Below are 20840 nucleotides of genomic sequence, written 5' to 3'. Positions count from 1 at the left end.
AATTCGGTTGCTATCACGAATCTGTATTCTCTGTGCATGATATAATTTCATGGCGATCGGAACATAATTAGTCATAGCTCCCATCATAGCACTCTTCCGAAATTCATTCGCGAAAATATAAATTTAAAAAGAAAAATTATTTTGCTCATTTACTTAGTGTAGGGTAATATATGGTCGGGCTTGACCGACCATACTTTCTTACTAGTTTTTTTTATAAAATTTTACTTAAATTTTTTCGCTTGTTCTTTTGAGATCTGGAACTTTATACGACTTCATTATTCGACTTCTTACCAATATCTGTTAGACCATTTTTCTTCCTGATCCAGGTTTTCTTTCATTGTTCAAGTCTTCCTTATACTGTTTAATGGCTTTTGAAACAGTGTGACTATGATCTTTTGCTATTATTTTGAAAGACCAAAAGTTTTAATTATTTTTTCAATTGAATTCCATTTTTGTATACAAAATTTTAAGTAAACTGTAAAAAAATTATTTCAGCCTTTTTTTTGGATTCCAACAAGATTTTTTTGTATTTTTGGGATTCCCAAAAAATCCCGGTAATCGGGTAGTGAAAAATTGGAAAAATTCTCGGAAAATTTATCCCGAAAATTCTCGGTATAATAAGCCAAATTGTCACTAACGATGATTTATGAAAAAAGTACCGAAAATATATCCGAATTTCAAAAAAGTACCAAATATATATTTAGTATTTCTTAGTAAGCCAAAAATATAATTTAAATTTAATTTCTGTGTTTATTGATTTAAAAAATATAGATTTAATCAGTTTTCTCCGCTTGTCTATCTGCGGTTTTTTAATTTTCTTTTTTGGCCTTGACCTCTTTTTGTTTCTTTTTTATGAAAATAACTTCATTACTAGCAAATTAACAGCTTTAATACTAGTTATTATAATAATGAAATAATTATAATTTTCTATTATTTATTTAAAATTTGTTAATGAAAATTTCGTTTAATAAATATTTTGTTACAAATTCCTTTTCTTCACATTCATTCAAATGACAATTTAGCTATAATATTTTGATCATCACCATCTAGCAAGTCCAGTTCTGAGCACCCTCACTAATTTCTGCTTCAGCATTATTGTAAATATTTATACTTTATATTATTTTTAAATGATGATCACAAACCAACCTATTTCTTTGCTAAACAATAGCTAACACAATTTCAGTCCAAAATTTAAACAAACATTTATAAAAGTATAAGTTTACATAAAGAAATATTTATGTTTTCAATTTAAAAACCATTTAGATGTTGTTAGATTTATGTTTGTGCATAAAATTCCATTAATTTGATTTTTTGTTGTTTAGTTTTGAATATTTATAAATTGTTTTGTTAGTTTATAAGTGTGAGATATAGTTTATTGTTTTAACTTTTTAATTAATTAATTTTAAAACTGGTCAAACTAGAGAGATATCTTCTTTAAACTTGTAATTAATCCACATTTGTTTTGATTAACTATAAGTATTTTTTCAAAAAGCCCACGATACCTATATAAAGTGTGAGTGTTACAGAAAAATAAGCACGTTTTGAGTTAATATTTTTAATGAAGAATTTTTAACAGACGTCCTTCAAGTTTGAAGATTTTATGGAGCCCTCAATCAGAGTTAATAGAAGAGTTTGTTTACACAGAAATCCCAAAAATATTTTTTATAAACCCAAAAAACCATCTAAATTTGTTTAAATGTTATGCGAATAATTTTTTATTCGCCTTTTATTTCCTATCAATTATCAAATTACAGTTTCTTTATTATCTCACATCAATTTGGAAATATTTTTTCTATATTTTTCTTTGAACAGCAGTTTATTTGAATAATTTTTATTGGTTATATTTTTACAAAATTCATATAAATTTTACTCCATTTTTTATGAAAATGTTTTGCTTTACATTTTTAAAATTTTATTCGAATAATTTTTTTATTCGCCATTTTTTTCACTGAAAATCATATTTTAGATTTTTTATAATCTAACACTAATTTGTAATTTATTTTTTACATTTTGTTTATACAAATATGAACCGAATACTTAAGAAGATTATTCGAATAAGAATTTTATTAGTTTATATTTTTAACAAAAATTATATCAATTTTATTCTATTGCCTCACAAAATGTTATACTGTATTTTTAATTAAAAATTTTATGAAAATTATGTATATTTTTTTTGGAAAATTTTAAAAAGTTTATTCGAAAAATTTATTTATTCGCCTCTGAAAATCATATTACAGCTTTTTTCACTGTAACATGGATTTATGAGTCTTCCTTAAGCATTTTCCATTTGTTAATGAACCGAATAAATAAACAATTTATTCGAATAATTTTTTTATTCGCCACTAAAAATCATATTATAGCTTATTGTTTAACACAACATGCATTTGTGAGTGTTCTTTATGCATTTTCCATTTGATATTGAACCGAATAATTAAAGAATTTATTCGAATAATTTTTTTTCGTTTATATTTTTATAAAAAAATCATATAAATTTCACTGCATTTTTATATTTTTAATTAATTTTATGAAATATGAACCGAATACTTAAGCAATTTATTCGAATAATTTATATTCGTTTATGTTTTTGTACAAAATTATATAAATTTGTCTCCATTGCATCATATAATGGTTTTCTGTACATTTGGTTGAACATTTATAGGATTTTTGTGTTAATATTATTCGAATAAAATTTTTTCGCCATTTTTTGCCACTGGAAATTATAGTTTTTTTTTATAAACCAAAATACATGTGTGAATATTTTTTATAAATCCTCCATGCAAAAATTAACCGAATACTTAGGCAGTTTATTCGAATAATTTGTATTCGTTAATATTTTTGCAAAAAATTATATAAATTTTTTGGATTTTTTTTAAAATTTTATTCGAATAATTTTTTATTCGCCGCTATTTGCCACTGAATATCATGTTATAGCCTTTTTTAACCTAATATGAATTAATGAATATTTTTTAATAATTTTTCCATATTATAGTGCGCCGAATACTTAAGCGATTTATTCGAATAATTTTTAATCGTTTACATTTTTACAAAAAAACTCATCAATTTCTATCCTTTGCCTCATGTTATATTGATCTTTTGGTTAATAATTTGTTGGTTATTTATAAAATTTTATTCGAATAAATTTTTATTCGCTAATATTTCTACTGGAAATCTTATTAAAGTCTTTTTTATAAACTAACATAAATTTGTGAATATTTTTTATAAATTCTCCATACAAAAATTAACCGAGTATATAAGCAATTTATTCGAATAATTTTTATTTTTGAAAAACTTTATATAAATTTGTTTCTGTTGCATCATAAGAATGAAATTCGTTGATCATTTATTGGAATTTTTAAAACTTTATTCGAATAATTTCTTATTCGCCGATTATTTGCCACTCATGTTATAATTTATAGCTTATTCAATCTAATATGAATTTATGCACATTTTTTTTAATCCTTTTTCCATATAAATATGAACCGAATACTTAAGCTATTTATTCGAATAACTTTTACTTGTTTACATTTTTACTTATTTACTATATTTCAATACTGCAATTTAATATAGTTTTTTATTTATTATTTTCAATATTTTATTCGAGTAATTTTTTACTCGGAATTTATTTTTCAATGGAAATCTTATTATAGTTTTTTTTATAACAAATTAATAAGCTTTTTTAAATATGTTTTATTGAAAAATGTACCGAATATTTATGAGTTTTATTCGAATAATTTTTTATTCGTTGTGTATTTTGCTTAAAATTGTTGCATTTTTTATTTTGCCTTTAATTTGAATTGCATAACATTTGACGCACAACTCTCGCATAATATTCCATACGAATGAATACAGAATTTTAAGAACTAGTTGTATATTTTGAGTTAAGCTGAAACCATTTAAAGATTATAACAGCATCAAAGATTATTTCTGGCAAGTGTTGCAATTATGTACCTGTTTATAACACATTCATAAAGTTGTTCAAGGCTCTAATTAAAGATCATTTTCATGATTAAGTTAATAAAAGATGAGGAAAGCTCTGACTAAGTACGTACTAGGTAAAATGTCAATATTGATTTATAAAAGTATACGCTAACGTATAAATAAATCAACACCTCTTTGTTAATTCCCACTACAGCTTTTCCTGTTGAGTACCCCTGAAGTAAAATGACAGAAAAAATTCAAGAAAAAAAAATAAATAAAACAGCATTGAAATACTAAACGAATCAGCTGAAACTAATAACTCTACTTACTCATAGAAAACACAACAATAACATAGCATGATGAAAAAGACATGCCGAAAGAGAAGAAATGAAGTTAATACTCAGACTAATAGCAAACTTAACAAAGACACCACAAATGTCGTTTGTATGTAATATAATCTGTACATTGATCGTTGGACTTGGCATAATAACAAAACAACAATTCAATGCAACAACAAGCAACTAACAGCAGCCAGCATATAGCAACAGCAACACACTACATAATAGTCATAGCAGCAGCAGCAACAATAAAGCAACTAACAGCAGCCAGCATATAGCAACAGCAACACACTACATAATAGTCATAGCAGCAGCAGCAACAAAGCCGCAGCAGCTCAAAACAATTACAAAAGCACAGCACAAGTAGTGGAAGTGAAAAAATTACTATTACATACACTTCATCATAGCAACATTTTCAGGCTAACAAAAAAAAAAAATAAATAAAACTAGTAGACAACAGAAATAATAATAAAACGAGAAAAAATTAAAAACAAAAATAACACAAAACCGACAAAAGCTAAGGAAAAAAAACAACTTCAACATTACATCGTTAGTATTACGTTATACAACGTAATAATAACAAAAATAACGTGATGCATAAGAAGATGCAAAAAATCAACAACAACAACTTACATACATACCCAGTAATAACAAAAGTAATATTTACAAAAAACAACAACCATAAAGAGAGCCCCAGCCACACACAAATTCACATGTGATCGCGACATTTTAGGAAGAGTTTTTTAAGAGAAATGAAAACAAACTCGTAAAGAAACGTTTAAAGATTTATTAACAGTCATATGCGAAAGTCAATAGCGTAAAAGCCAGCAACAACAAAAGTTGAAAAAAGTCAACATAAATCCAGTCATACAACCAGAAAAAATATGTTACGAGTATTAGCATTTGTGATCGGTACCGATGCAAAAAAAAAAAGTAAAACTTCAAAAAAAACTTATTTTAACAAGTGAGAGTTTTGTTATGTGAATGCAACGAATTTTTGAGTACCCTATATAAACAAGACAAAAATTAATGATTCTAAAATGAATTTATTCGAATAATTTCTAATACGCCATTTATTAGTTTCTGAATATAATTTTATCATTTTTTATAATCTAAAATTAATTTGTGATTTGTTTTTATACATTTTCCTTATAAGTATTAACGGAATACTTAGCCAATTTATTCGAATAATTTTTTATTCGTATATATTTTTACAAACAAATATTAAAAATTTTATTCCATTACCTCTTAAAACAAGAAAAAATTACTGATACTTAAATGAATTTATTCGAATAATTTCTTATTCGCCATTTATTTATCTCTGATAATCATATTTAATATTTTTTTATAATCTAACATGAATTTGTGATTTGTTTTTATACATTTTCCATATAAAGAATACTTAGAAAATTTATTCGAATGAAAAACATTCCATTACTTCTTAAAAATTTAATACTGTACTTTTGGTAAAATATTAACTAAAAATGTTCAACACTTTATTCGATTAATCGCTATTTATTTATCACAGAAACATATTTATACATTTTCTATATAAATATTAAGCGAGTACTTAAGCAATTTATTCGAATAATTTTTTATTCGCCACTTATTTATCACATAAATTGTATAAATAACATGTATCTATGGTATTTTCCATAAAGTTCAAATAAAAAACAAGAATTGAATACTCAAGCAATTTATTCGAATAATTTTTATTCGTTTATATATTTACAAAAAAATCATAAAAATTTCCATTGTTTTATAAATAGGTTATGATGTACTTTTCGTCAAAAAATATATGTAAACATTTAGAAGTGTATTCGAATAAGTTTTTATTCGCTTATATTTTTACAAAAAATCATAAAAATTTTACTACATTACTTTTTAAAAATTTAATACTGAATTATTGTTGATAAAAAATTAGCTAAAAATGTTTAACACTTTATTCGATTAATTTTTTTATTCGTCACAGAAAATCATATTACAGATTTTTTATAAACTAACTGTAGAAGTATGAAGCGAATACTTAAGCTATTTATTCGATTAAATTTTTATTCGCCACTTATTTATCACTAAAAATGTATAATCTAATATGAATTTGTGCTATTTTTCATAAATTTCACATAGAAACTGAACCGAATATTTAAGCAATTTATTCGAATAATTTTTAATCGCTTATATTTTTGCAAAAAAAGTATAAAAATTTTACTCCATTACTTCTTAAAAATGTAATACTGTGCTGTAGATAAAAAAATTAGCTAAAAAACTGTAACAATTTATTCGATTAATTTTTTATTCATCACTTATTTGTCACAGAAAATCATATTATAGATTTTTTGATAAACTGACATGTATTTGTGAAGATATTTATAAATTTTCTATACAAATACGAAGCTCAATTTATTCGAATAATTTTTATTCGTTTATATATTTACAAAAAACCATAAACATTTTGATCCATTGTTTCATAATTATGTTATAGTGTACTTTTCGACAAAAATAATTGTAAATCTTTTGAATTTTATTCGAATAATTTTTTATTCGCCTTTTATTTTTCATAAAAATTCATATTATAAAATAGCTTTGAACTAATACTGTGTTTTTGATAAAAATAGCTAAAAATTTTTACACTTTATTCGATTAATTTTTTATTCGTCATTTATTTGTCACAGAAAATCATATTATACATTTTTTTTTATAAACTAACATGAATTTCTGAATATATTTATACATTTTCTATATAAATATTTAGCGAATACTTAAGCAATTTGTTCGAATAATATTTAATTCGCCACTTATTTGTCACAGGAAATTTATAATCTAACACGAATTTGTGGAATTTTTCATAAATTTCACATACAAACTGATCCGAATACTTACGCAATTTATTCGAATAATTTGTATTCGTTTATATATTTAGAAAAATTCATACACATTTATCTCTATTGTCTCATAGAATTGTTGTACTATACTTTTGGTTAAACATTTGTTGGAAATTTTTTAAATTTTATTCGATTAAATTTTTATTCGTCATTTATTTGTCACAGAAAATCATATTACAGATTTTGTATAGACTAACATGGATTTGTGAATATATTCATACATTTTCTATATAAATATGAAGCGAATACTTAAGCAATTTATTCGAATAATTTTTATTCGTTTATATATTTACAAAAAATCATAAAAATTTTAATTCAATGTTTCATAAATATGATATACATATGTATGTAGTTTAGTTTTCGACAAAAAATAATTGTAAATCTTATGAATTTTATTCGAATAATTCTTTATTCGCCATTTATTTTTCACGTTGATAAAAAATTATCTAAAAATATTTAACATTTTATTCAATTAATTTTTTATTCGTCATTTATTTGTCACTGAAAATCATATTACAGACTTTTTATGAACTAACATGAATTTTATACATTTTCTATACAAATATGAAGCGAATACTTAACAATTTATTCGAATAATATTTTATTCGCAACTTATTTGTCACTGAAAATTTATAATCTATCATGAATTTATGTTATTTTTCATAAATTTCACATTCAAAACATGAACCGAATACTTAAGCAATTTAGTCGAATAATTTTTATTCGTTTATATATTTACAAAAAATTATAAAAATTGTACTCATTTTGTACTTTCCATCAAAAAATATTTGTAAATCTTTTACATTTTATTCGAATAATTTTTTATTCGCCATTTATTTTTAATTTGTAGCTTTCTTTTAATCTAACATGAATTTGTGCAATTTGTTCGAATAATTTTTATTCGTTTATAATTTTTCAAAAAATCATAAAAATTTTACTCTTAATAATTTGATAACAAATTAACAACAAATGTTTAACTTATATTCGAATAATTTTTTATTCGCCATTTATTTATCACTGAAAATAACATACCTTTTTGATTTGTTTTTTATGACCATTTCATAAAATATGAAACAAATACTTAGCATTTATTCGAATAATTTGTATTTGATAAAAGATAAAAGTCTTTTACGAACCGATCTTGTACTTTTAAAATATGTTTAACCAAATTTGTGCGGAATATAGAGGTGTAGTATTCGAATAACCTGTTTTTCTTAACAGAATTTCGCTCGAGATCTCACTATCTAAAAAATTTGAAAGTATTATCGATCGTCATTATATTAATTTATGAACTGAGAAAAACTTTCAAATAATTTAATATATTTAATCAAATTTCCTTAATTTTCTGTGTTTGAGAGTTTATACGTCATGATGACGTCAGTTAGATGATGCTTTGATGGTTTTATGGATTATGTATTTGTGAAGTCATTAAAATGCTAATAATAAAAGGGTATAAATTATGGCATTCCAAAACGATCGAAATTTCCATTTTTAATTGAACTGAAATTTTGATAGATATTGAAGGTCGCGCTAGGTCTTGTGAGTGTAAAGAATGTCGTGATGCTTATGATCTATATACTGAAAGTAGGTACTGTTAGTTCTTATAACATTTAGTATTTTAACAGCCACTGATTGCCGAGATAATCAAAGGGTTTATTGAAATTTGTAATATTCTCTATTCTTTTGTAAATTTAAGTCAAGAACAGAACCAAAACAGCAAACAAAACAAATTGTGGGTTACACTACTTTTGCGCTGATGGACTTATTTAATGGACTGTTTCTCGATTTACAAAGAAAAATTGAATTGTAGTTCTAGTCATTAATCATATATGTACATACAATTGGAGTTTGTGAGACCCAAATTAGATTTCTATCGCTTAGAAAGCATTCGTTCAAAATAGTGTTCTTTAACTATATGAAAATATTCAGAAAAAAAACTTTGTTCTTGCAACACTTATGTAATAACAGCTAGCTAACATGTAAGTATTTCATTCTTGTGACACCCACTGTAAAAACAGCTTACTACTGCATGCTTTCACAATGCTCACCATCATAACAGCACGATCTTTCATGATCAATTCAAATCACGAAAATCTCAGATAAAGAAAATTAAAATTCTAGAAATATTTTGTTGAGTGTTTTCTTACAATCACGTTTAAGTGAAGTTGTTACCAACAAGCACGACAACATTATTTCGTAATACCCCTATTAATGGTGGGGTCACACGGTATGTATTGCATGTGTATTATGACATTTTTTCATATGTAAACATCCCGGCAGTTAAGCAAGTAGTCAATCTATCCCTTATAGACAGTAATTGTAACTAATGTCTGATCACTTGGCTGTTTGTAGTGCAGGTAGAAGTCAATTGGTCACTTTATGCATCTCATGTAATCTAGAGTGAAGACAATTGTCACTTAAGTGTCTCTAAGTAATTTAGATTGCACCCTTTCACATTTTCTGCAAATATCAAAATGGACCTAGCATAGTCGAATAGACCATTGAAAGTTATTTAAAACAAGTAAGAGTACTATATTCGGCCGTGCCGAATCTTAAATACCCTCCACCTAAATATGAAGGTATAAAAACTGAAATAATATAACAATTGTTAGAAAGACTAAAAATTCAGAAGTATGATTACTGGATACATATTACTGACCTGTGCATTATTTCATTTTGATATCGATATGTTTTAAATATTTTTTAAGGTTAATATCTTTTTTCGGAAATGGGCCTTATAGGGGAGCTATGACCAATTATCGGCCAATCTGCATAAAATTTGGTACACTGATATCTATATATATGCGTATTATTTTTGTAGAATTTTAGCATGATAAATGTATTTATAAGATATTTATGAGTACTTAACTGATTTTTGGAAGTGGACCTTATATGGGAGCTATGGTCAAATATGGACCGATATTCACAAAATCCAGTAGTATGATTTCTAAATATAAACTATGGATGTGTGTGAAATTTTGTTTTGATATTGATATTTTTAGATATTTATGTAGGTTATTGTGTTTTTCGAAAGTGGTCCTTATATGGGAGCTATAACCAATTATCGGCCGATCTTCATAGAATTAGGTACAGCGATTTTGGTATATATGGGGATTATTCATGTCGAATTTCAACTTGATAGCGATATTTATAAGACATTTATGCTTATTTAAGAGATTTTCGGAAGTGTACTATATAGGGGGGCTATGGTCAAATATGGGCCGATCCACCAAAATTTTGTAATATAATTTCTTTTACCACGAAACTTATTTTTGCTGAATTTCATGTGGATATTCCTATTTTGTAGGCATTTATAGACCATAGAACCATATTTCGGGAAGAAATTTGTATGGGGGCTAGGAGAAATCATGGACCGATTCTTATAATTTTCACCATAGTTACTCCTTTTATCATAAAAGTAACGATTGCAAAATTTTATGATATTAGCTGCAATATATTTACAAAAAATGTCCAAAAATATGTGAAAATTATTAATTTTTTTTTGAGGTTGTCCCACATTTTCATTCATAACTTTGGTTCCGCTGCACCGATTTTGCTGATTTTCAATACCAAACTGCTTAGGACAATAATAAACATTTTTCTTGCAACTCTACTAAGTTTGTTTGCGTATTTTGGACGTGAGCGTGTTTTACACAGACGGACAGACGGACAGACAGACGGACATGGCTCAATCGACTTAGAATTTCAATAATATATGTATATACTTTGTTGGGTCTCAGATGAATATTTCTCAATGTTACACACGGAATGACAAACTTATATATACCCTCATTCACCACTGATGGTGGTGGAGGGTATAAAAATTACTTTACTTTTTCGTGGTTGTCAAAAAAGTTCACAAAACGCGGTAAAGTTTGGAGATAATTTTTTTTTATCCAAAAAACGCAAATAGTTTTTTTTATAAATATATCAAACAGGCTCGAATCTATTTTTCAAATTTGACTTTAAAAAATCGTTTTTGTGGACGAGGTTTTTATTCCAAAATGACCCGAAAAAAATGTTATGGTAAATAATACAAAATTTGTCACCAATAGTATTATTATGAATCCTATGTATGTACAACATGTATCGAATACATGTCCCTCTTAAAAACCTTAGTTTTATTCCCCAAAAATTACTGTTATTAATTAATTTATAACGGTACTTAGTATAAAGCACTTGACAAACTTAATATGACCATCCCACTAACTACTCAGAGAGTTTCAGTTAACTCTTTATTACTACTCTTGTTTGAACAAACAAAAAGTAAAGAGGAAGAAGACAAAAAAACAAAACTAAACTTGATTTTAGTTTGTTGTTGTTTTTATTGTCAATTTATAAACGAAGTTAAGCTTGTCTCCAAGTACGGCTTCGTCTTTGTATGACGAAGATGTTGTGGTTGTTGTTTTTACTTCTTTGCTTTTGTTGTTGTTGTTATTATGTGTTAAATGTTTCAAGACCAAAAGAAAGTGAAATTATTTTTATTATTACGCTAGAGTTTGTAAGAAAAAAAAGTAAAACAAGTAAAGACGGAAATACAAACCGACACAAAGAGGAGTTTAACTTTGATGTGTTGAGGTTTTTTGGTTAAAGAAAAAACAAAAAAACTGGTCAAATGCTTAAATGAAATGGAAAAGAAGACAAGGTAAATGTGGTTTATGCATTTGCCGTGGTTAAATGTTACCATGAGGTAGCAAGTGCTGTTTTAGGGGACTTTTTTGCTTTGTTTTTAGTTGTGTTGCCATAAAACATGAAACTGTCATAAATGCAGATTTTTGTTTATTGCCAATTTTTGTTGTTGTTGTTATTATGGCTGCTGTTGTTTTTTTTTGGTTGTTGTTTTACAATAATCAACATAAATTTGTTGCAATTTTTTTTCAATGTTTTTTGCTGTTTATTTGATGTAAATTTGCAAGAGGTGCAGGGAGGTAAAAGAGAAACTTTGTTGTGTTTTTCTTTTATCTCTCTATATGGTTTTTGCGCTTGTTGTTGGCGCTAAGGTGTGTTCCGCATACATATACTCAACACTGCATAATAGTGAGTGTTGTAATAATATGTTTACAGCAACAAAAACAACAGCAGTACCAGCATTCAAAAAAGAAGGCTTAACCGGCTTCTGAAATAAAAATATAAAAATAACACAAAGCTTAACTTAACATTTATAACGGTTTACGAATTATCAGATGTAGTACTCGCATAAATAAACATGCATACATTGTAAATTTGTACAGTGGTGACAAATTTAAAGGCAGGACAAACATTTCAAAAAAAATTCAATAAACTTTACAATTGACATTTCTGATTTCAATTAAATTCTTCAATAATATTATAACTTTTCAGAGTTTGTTATATAGAAAACTTTCCAACTTGAGTGGCTTTCTATTTAAAAAATTTGCGGCACAATTAACCCTGGACCTTTTTCCAAAATAATCGTTAAACTTGTGATTTTGAAGTCATTAGCAATAAATAACAAGAGTATTTTAATAAATGTATATTTTATATATTTTTAAAGTTATAAACATCTTATGGAAAATTTTCTGAAATTTTGAAATTTTTTTTGAAATTTAATATTTGGATTTCTGGGACAAATTTAAATTGTGTAAAAAATTTAAATGAATTATCAATAAAACTTCTATTTGTCATCTCGAAATTCAATAAAATTGTTGATTTTCAGAGTTTATCATTTGAAATTTTGAAATTTATGGGGTGGACAAAAATTGAAAATACATTTGACATCTTCGATTTCAATAAAATTCTTCAAAAATATTAAAAATTTTCAGAGGTTTCCAACTTCAGTGGCTTTATTTGACGCATTTTAACCAAAAATAATCTTTGACCTTTTTGAAAACAATCGGTATACAAGCCAATTGACTGATCCATTTCTCGAAATCAAGTTGTCGGCAAATTTTGATTTCAATAAATCGATGGTTGTGATCGCCGTATGACAGGTAGCGCCATCCTGTTGAAACCACATCTCGCCCGGATCAATGTCATCCATATTTTCAAACAAAAACTCATCGATCATGGTGCGGTAACGATCTCCATTGATCGTAACGCGAGCTCCGGCTTTATTTTTAAATAAATAAGGTCCGATAATGCCACCAGCATGTTAACCGCACCAAACGGTGCATTTTTTAATGTAATGGAGTCTGTATCGTCTGTTGTGGATTGGTCTCACTCCAATTTGTTTATTAATAAATCATTTAAGCCAAAAATGAGCCTCACAGATTGCAATAAAACATCAGGTCAGTTTCCAACTGCTCTATAGCTCAATCGGGGTAAGAACTACGCATATGATGGACTCGTGGCTTTAATTCGTGCACTAGCACAATTCCTGCGACCGACGACGAACAGATAAATTTGGACACTTTCGTATACAGCGCACAGTGGATTATATAAGGTGTATGATCTCATAATCGATTTTTGCAAATGATTGAAATTAACCATAAAACAAGTTCTATCGTAAAGCTGAGATGTCAAGCAACAATTATTTGCAGAAATTATAGTTATTATGTCAACAGAAGTATTCGAAAATGGCGACAGAACACACTACTTTCGACTTTAAAAATTTGGGGTGTTAAAATTATACCATATTCAAGGGTGTATTTTAAATATTTATAATTATTTTTTTTAGGATTGTTATACCTTGTTGGAAAGGGTATCTTGTCCAGATTCTATCTTTGTAATGAGTTTTGTATATATTTTTAGTAGATTTGAAATTTATTCATTTAAAATAAATAATGTTCTTACATACGCAACTTTGACTAGGATTTTAACTTTTGGCGACGTTTGCCGCCGATCTAGTTTTAACAGGGAATGAAAGTTTAACATATATTAAAAAGATATATCAAAATTAGCTGCCTTTTGGTGCCTATAAACAAATGGCATGCAAAAATGTTGAGCAACTCAGAAATTGTAAAAAAAAAATTATCAACTTTTTTTGATTTTAGTTGCTTTTAATTGATTATTTTGCTATTAAAGCTTATACAAATTTATAACTGTATATAAAGTAAATTTAGTTCTTAACAAAATAGTGTTTTAATTTTTTTAACCGGATGAAAATTGATGAAGTTATTAAACTTTTCCTTAACACCTTTTATTGTATTTTCTCCCTCAGCGCACATCTTTTTTGTACAATTTTAAATTTACTAGGTCAATTTTTTAACTTTTTCGAATAAGTTTAATAGCTTTTGCAAATATAAACCAACTTTAACAAGTAATGTCTCATTTTTGTCTATATAATATTGTCTTTAAAATACGGTGCGAAAAAATAGGTTTTCATATAAAAAAATTAAAATAGCTATTGTTGAATTTGAAAAATTATGAAAAAAATTCGATGTCTATCCATAGTTGTTTAAAATTCTAAAAATATGTGAGTTAGAGGTACTGTAGTACTATTACTTTTATACATAATCTCAAAAAAAAAATCAAAAATTTTTATGATTAAAAATACATATTAATGCTTAAAGTCCCACCTCCACTGTACAGCGGCGATATTTACTTCAGTACGCACATTCCTCCAACGTGTTGGTGTTATTCCATCATTTAGAGATCAAATCTATCCACAGTTCAAAGGATGGCTTTCCCGGATTGACGATTATGTGCGCACATGAAGCCGTTGTATATAATTTGGGCGAACCGATGACTGATTTTCAAAGTAAATTTTGGATAATTTGATAGAGTATGATGATTTGCCAGAGTTTACTGGTAATAAATTTCAAAAAGTGAGCCAGTATGACAGTTCGTTTGACAGTTAACCCTTTCGCAAGTTCTATTGGGTTGACAAAAAATCCAAAAAAATCATAAGAAATTTGTATGTTTATTTAGTGGTTTACAACATTATTATTTTGGAAATAATTCTGTCGTTTAATGAAATTTCACATAAATGTATTTTTCGAAATAAGATTTTTTTCGGTGAGCGATAGCAACCGCTGGTCTTGGTTGCTATCGCTCACCGAAAAAAGAAAAGGAAAGAAACTTTATTTAATTCACTTTGGCAACTACAAACATGTTTAATCATGCATTGCCCTAAAGCAGTGGTGCCCGAACACATACCATCAAAACTTTGGTTGTGTTTGTAAAACAGCGGAGAATTTGATTTGATTTTGTTCTGTGAGATGAAATCAAAGCAACAAACACATGATCATTATAAGAACAGCGGAGAATTTGATTTGATTTTGTTCTCTGAGATGATGAAAACAAAGCAACAAACACATGATCATTATAAGAAAACGCACAAGTAAGCTTATAGTGTATGTGTATCAAAGTAACGTCAGCAGAATTTTCTTGCCCTATTACGCGTGCTAGTGAATTGTGATTTTGGGCACCACTGCCCTAAAGCCAAATTACCACTTCATGTCTATTCAATATTAGAATATTGAATCATTCTACTCCCTATTATTTTCCCCCACACTGTTTAATTGTTGTATTTGCATTAAGATTTATACATTTATTTTTTTTATGCATTCAAATTCATTGCTTTGTTAAGTCAAACAAATTTTATAATAAATTTTATTTATTTATTTTTTTTTATACCATTTTTCAATTTATTTGTCTCTTTGTTGCTGCGAATTTTTCGGATATAGTGTCAAAAGTTGAAAGAACATTTAATTAAATAAATAAAGCAACAAAAAAAAAAAAGAATTGCAAATGAAATTGAAAATAATAAAACTATGTTCACCACCTCTCAATTTTGTTCTAACCTTTTTTGGTGTAAAACTAAAGAATTGCAAAATAAATTGGAATTTTGTATTTTTGAAAAAGTTTAAAATTTACAAAGATATTAAATATTTTTTTTATTATTATTTGTTATTTTTTCTTTTGCTGCTGCATAAACAACAATTGAAGTTTAAAGGTGATGTTTTTTATGTGCATTTTTTCGTGTTGTTTTGTTTAGAATTGTGGTGTAGAAAAGGTGTCAAGGAGTTTTTTTTATTTTATTTGAAGACTAAGAGAAAAGCTAGACTTGTACAAGTGTTGTAATGTTTATAAAGGGGCGACATAGTGTACAAAAAGGGCAATTTATAGGTTTTTTGATGTAAGATATTTATTTCAAAATTTTACGATTTTTTGTTATTTGAATTCTACTTTACGCTTTGGAGGTTAAATTACACTTTGTAGGCATTTGAAGCTATTTTCAAAGTGCCAATATTATATTTACACTGCAATCACGATAGTTCCAGTATAAATTTATAGGAGGAATATGCACGATTGATGTAAAAATTTGAATAAAAATGATTCGCGATTGATGTAAAATTTCTAATATTAAAATATTCACAATTGATGTAAAATTTTGAATGAAAATGACTCACGATTGGAGTAAAATTTTTAATATTAAAAGATGCAAGATTGATGTAATATTTTGAATGTAAAATTCTGAATATGAAAAGATGCATGATTGGAGTAATATTTTGAATATTAAAAGATGCACGATTGATGTAAAATTTTTAATATAACAAGATGCTATACAATTTTGAATAAAAATGATGCACGATTTGAGTAAAATTTTTAATATTAAAAGATGCACGATTGATGTAAAATTTTGCATATGAAAAGATCCATGATTGATATAAAAATTTTAATATAAAATGATACACGATTGATGTAAAATTTTGAATATAAAAAGATGCACGATTGATGTAAAATTTTTAATAAAAATGATGCACGATTGTAGTAAAATTTTGAATATTAAAAGATGCACGACTGATGTAAAATTTTGAATATAAAAAGATGCACAATTGATGTAAAAATTTTAAATAGAAAAAGATGCACGATTGATGTAAAATTGTGAATATAAAAAGATTAACAATTGATGTAAAATTTTGGAAAAATCCACGATTGATGTAAAATTTTGAAATTAAAAAATCCACCATTGATATAAAATTTTGAATTTAAATATTAAAAGATCCATGATTGATGTACAAATTTGAATATTAAAGGATACACGATTGATGTAAAATTTTGAATATAAAAAGATTGACAATTGATGTAAAATTTTTAAATAATCCACGATTGATGTAAAATTTTGAAACGAAAAAATCCACGATTGATATAAAATTTTGAATTTAAAAGGATGCACGATCGATGTAAAATTCTGAATATAAAAAGATCCATGATTGATGTAAAAATTTAAATATAAAAGGATGCACGATTGATGTAAAATTTTGAATATAAAACATGCATGATTCATGTAAAATTTTGAATATAAAAAGATCCATGAATGATATAAAAATTTGAATATAAAAGGATACACGATTGATGTAAAATTTTAAATATAAAAAGATGTACGATTGATGTAAAATTTTGAATATAACAAGATGCTGTAATATTTAGAATAAAAATAATGCACGAATGATGTAAATTTTTGAATATAAAAAAATGTACGATTGATGTAAAATTTCGAATATAAGAAGATCCACGATTGATGTAAAAATTTTAAGATAAAACGATGAACGATTGATGTAAAATTTTGAATATGAAAATATCCACGATTGATGTAAAATTGTGAAATTAAAAAATCGATGATTGATTTAAAATGTTTGATATAAAAATATTAAAATTTAACATTTTAGAGAGAGTGTTCTGCATCGATCGAAACAAATAGTAGTCGGACGGAGCAAGGTCTGGACTAAAAGGTGGAAGAGGCGTAACTTACCAATTACTGCATTATAAATAGTTTTTAACAGGTATTGAAACGAATCAGTTGCGTTCGGTACAGGTTCCATGTGATTGACTGACCGGATTTCAGCTGCTCATAATAGATAGCTGCTGAAAATAGATTACATTAGCGCTATGGATATTTGGCTTTAGTGTCGATTTGGCTAGTTGGCCGGGCTTCACATATGATCTCTTACGCTTCGGTTTATCGTAATGGATCTATTTTTCATCGCAAGTAATAATTTTATAGTCTTCAAGCAGGATTTTAAACAATCTTCATGGAGTAATGCCTCCAATTCTTGGTCTTAAAACTTTTTTATATGAATTTGTATGAAAAAACGTACTTTTGATAACGTTTTTCATTATAACTCCTGAACTAATTGAGTCCCCATTGACATTTTTTTGCACGAATATAGCAGAGAGTTTAGGTGTTCTCTAAACCGTGATCTTTGATATTTTTACATTGAAATACAATGAAAAACAATTTTATTTTAGGGTGCTGTGGCTTAATTGGTTAGTGCTAACCATTTTTTTAGGTTAGCTCGTATTTTCGAAATGTACCGTTATTTCGAAAATGGAGGAGGTTGCACAACATATATTCGGGTAACTCAAAAACAGTTTAGTTTATTGATAAGCTGAAAAAAACGTTTTAGAAATATAATTTTTTTTTTGGCAAAAAAATCATTTTTCAGAAAATTTTAAAAAAAATTTCAATTTTCAAATCGCGATATTTTTACATCGGAATGAGTTTCCATTGAAAAAGTCACTGATATGAGGAACATATTGGATATATTATGTATTTAGTAAATTTCATTAAAATCCGACTGCTGTCCGTTTTCACATGGATCCTCCCAATATACTGAGTCTTTCCGAATTTAATCTATTTTTTTTATCGAAATTTCGAAAACTGGGATTAAAAAACAGGAAAGAGTTTCAGATTTAGATGAAGTATTCTAAATTATTCATATTATTCTTTTATCAGTTGCTGATTAAATGTGGACTTTAGGGACAAAATTGGAGAAGAATCGCAAGTTGGCATTTTTTGTTTTGTTTTTTGGGAATTGCGAATTCGTTTTCATAAATCGTAGATTTGTTTCCACCTTTACCACCTTTCATTGCGAGATATGTTAACGTACAAACCTTTTATTTATGAATTCTGCAATTTAATAATTATATTCTAACTTCCACCAGTTTTGAAAATTATATTCAATATTTCAAATTAATATTTAGTACTAGTCCAATAATAGGTGACTTTTAATATGAATATTACGGAAATTTTGAATTTTATCGACTTTTAGTCAGAAACCCAAATATATATCGTAGCCCCTTGAAATATTTTTTTATACAAATATACAATTGGGGGATTCAAACTGTCTCCTATTAGGTCGTATTGTCATAATGTCATAAAATATTTTTTTAGTTCAAATAAATTTTTGTTGGGTTTCAATCAAAAAAGTTATAAACTAATAAGACTTTTAGAACTATGTTTATTGGTTTGTCATAAAATAACACTTTTTTGTTTGCAGCACAACAAGAATTTTTTTAAACTAAAAAACTATTTTACGACATTATAACAATACGACATAATACCTGACCGTTTGAATCCCCCCAATATCTTTATTATTTTGTTAAAGATATTATAACAGATTTATTTCAACATGAAAAATGTGTTAAATTTCCAATAGGGCTCATTGACAGGTTCTTGCAAATGTAACCAATTTCATGTCAAAATTTCGTATTTGTTCTAAAATTTCAAAGCAGCGTCTTCCAAACGAAATTCAGTTTTATATGCTAGTATGTTTTGAATATGAAATTTAAGGCTTTTACCATCATCGAACTAAATGTGGTCCTAATGGATGAAAAAGCTAAAATTCCCAAGTTTGGGATTTATTTGAATTTTTTGGAAGTTCTAAAATAAAACTATCAACAGTTTTGTAATATAAAATATCAATATGGTTGTAGTACCTCGAAATTTTTACTGAATGAAATATCCGCGACTTTGTCTCAATACGAATCACATATCAGTTGGTCTATTGCCATTTTATTGTCCCCTTTTAGTCAAAGAAGTAGTGAGCAGCCAAAAAGCGGCTAAATCGTCATTTATATAATTCTGTGGTGATCATAAATATCAGGTTATATCACTTATTTAAGAACTTATTTTGCTAGCACAACATTTTTGACAGATCTAACAACTAAACTTGATCAGGTCTTGTTCCTTTCACATTTAAGATTTCTAATACAACAAATTTTTAAATATTTAATTAATGGAAAGTATTTAAATATTTGACCTTTTTCACTAGCCACCGTATTTCGGCACATCACACAATTTAAGTTTACAATTTAATTATAATAATTGTCTTTAAAATAAATTAATCAACACAGCGAACAAACTATTAATCATGATTTAATATGAGTGTGAAACAAAAAAAAAACAACTTATTATTAATAAAAATACGTTAAACATAACAGTTAAATACAAATTATTTAATCTCATTAAAAGGGTGAAAAAGCTAATTAAGAAAAATTTAAAAAAAATATAGATTAACTGGAAAAATACTCGTAATTATGTAAAAAAGAAATTATAAAAAAGGTTTATAAATTTATGTAGAATATTAAAGGGAAATATTTAAAAACGGACTAAATCAAATGGTTAGGTTGAGAGAACGAAGTGCTTAATGAAAGGCTCTTTATATTCTCTTTATTATAATAATACTCGAAAAGAGAATTAATAAATAAAGAGTTTTTTTAAATGTGATATCTCTTTAACAAAGAACATTTCGTATACATTAATAATTTTTATTAAAACAAATTAAATAAAAACATAAATAAATTAAAACTTTAGCTGAAATTCAGCCAATAATTTAATAATTTAATTGCATTCAGCCAAAAACAATATTTCAAAAGATTTAAATAAATTAAATTCTACAAAAATTGTCTAATTCAATTAAACGATTTGACACTATTTATGCAAAGCACAAACTTTTAAACAATTCACAGCAAACTGAAATTAAAATACAAATATAGATATTTATAATTTATTTAATAA

The 20840-nt window shown here is 26.4% G+C and overlaps 1 protein-coding gene across 1 annotated transcript in view; it reads left to right on the top strand.

Moving 5' to 3' along the window:
* mol (dual oxidase maturation factor 1 mol) overlaps window positions 1-20840 on the top strand; it is a 121338-nt gene that overhangs the window by 10221 nt on the left and 90277 nt on the right. The gene's annotated exons all lie outside the window — the stretch shown is intronic.

The sequence above is a fragment of the Calliphora vicina genome, chromosome 2 (assembly GCF_958450345.1).
Source record: "Calliphora vicina chromosome 2, idCalVici1.1, whole genome shotgun sequence".
NCBI classification, from domain to species: domain Eukaryota; kingdom Metazoa; phylum Arthropoda; class Insecta; order Diptera; family Calliphoridae; genus Calliphora; species Calliphora vicina.
Note: the sequence above shows the minus strand (reverse complement) of the source record. Positions and strands in the feature narration are given on the sequence as shown.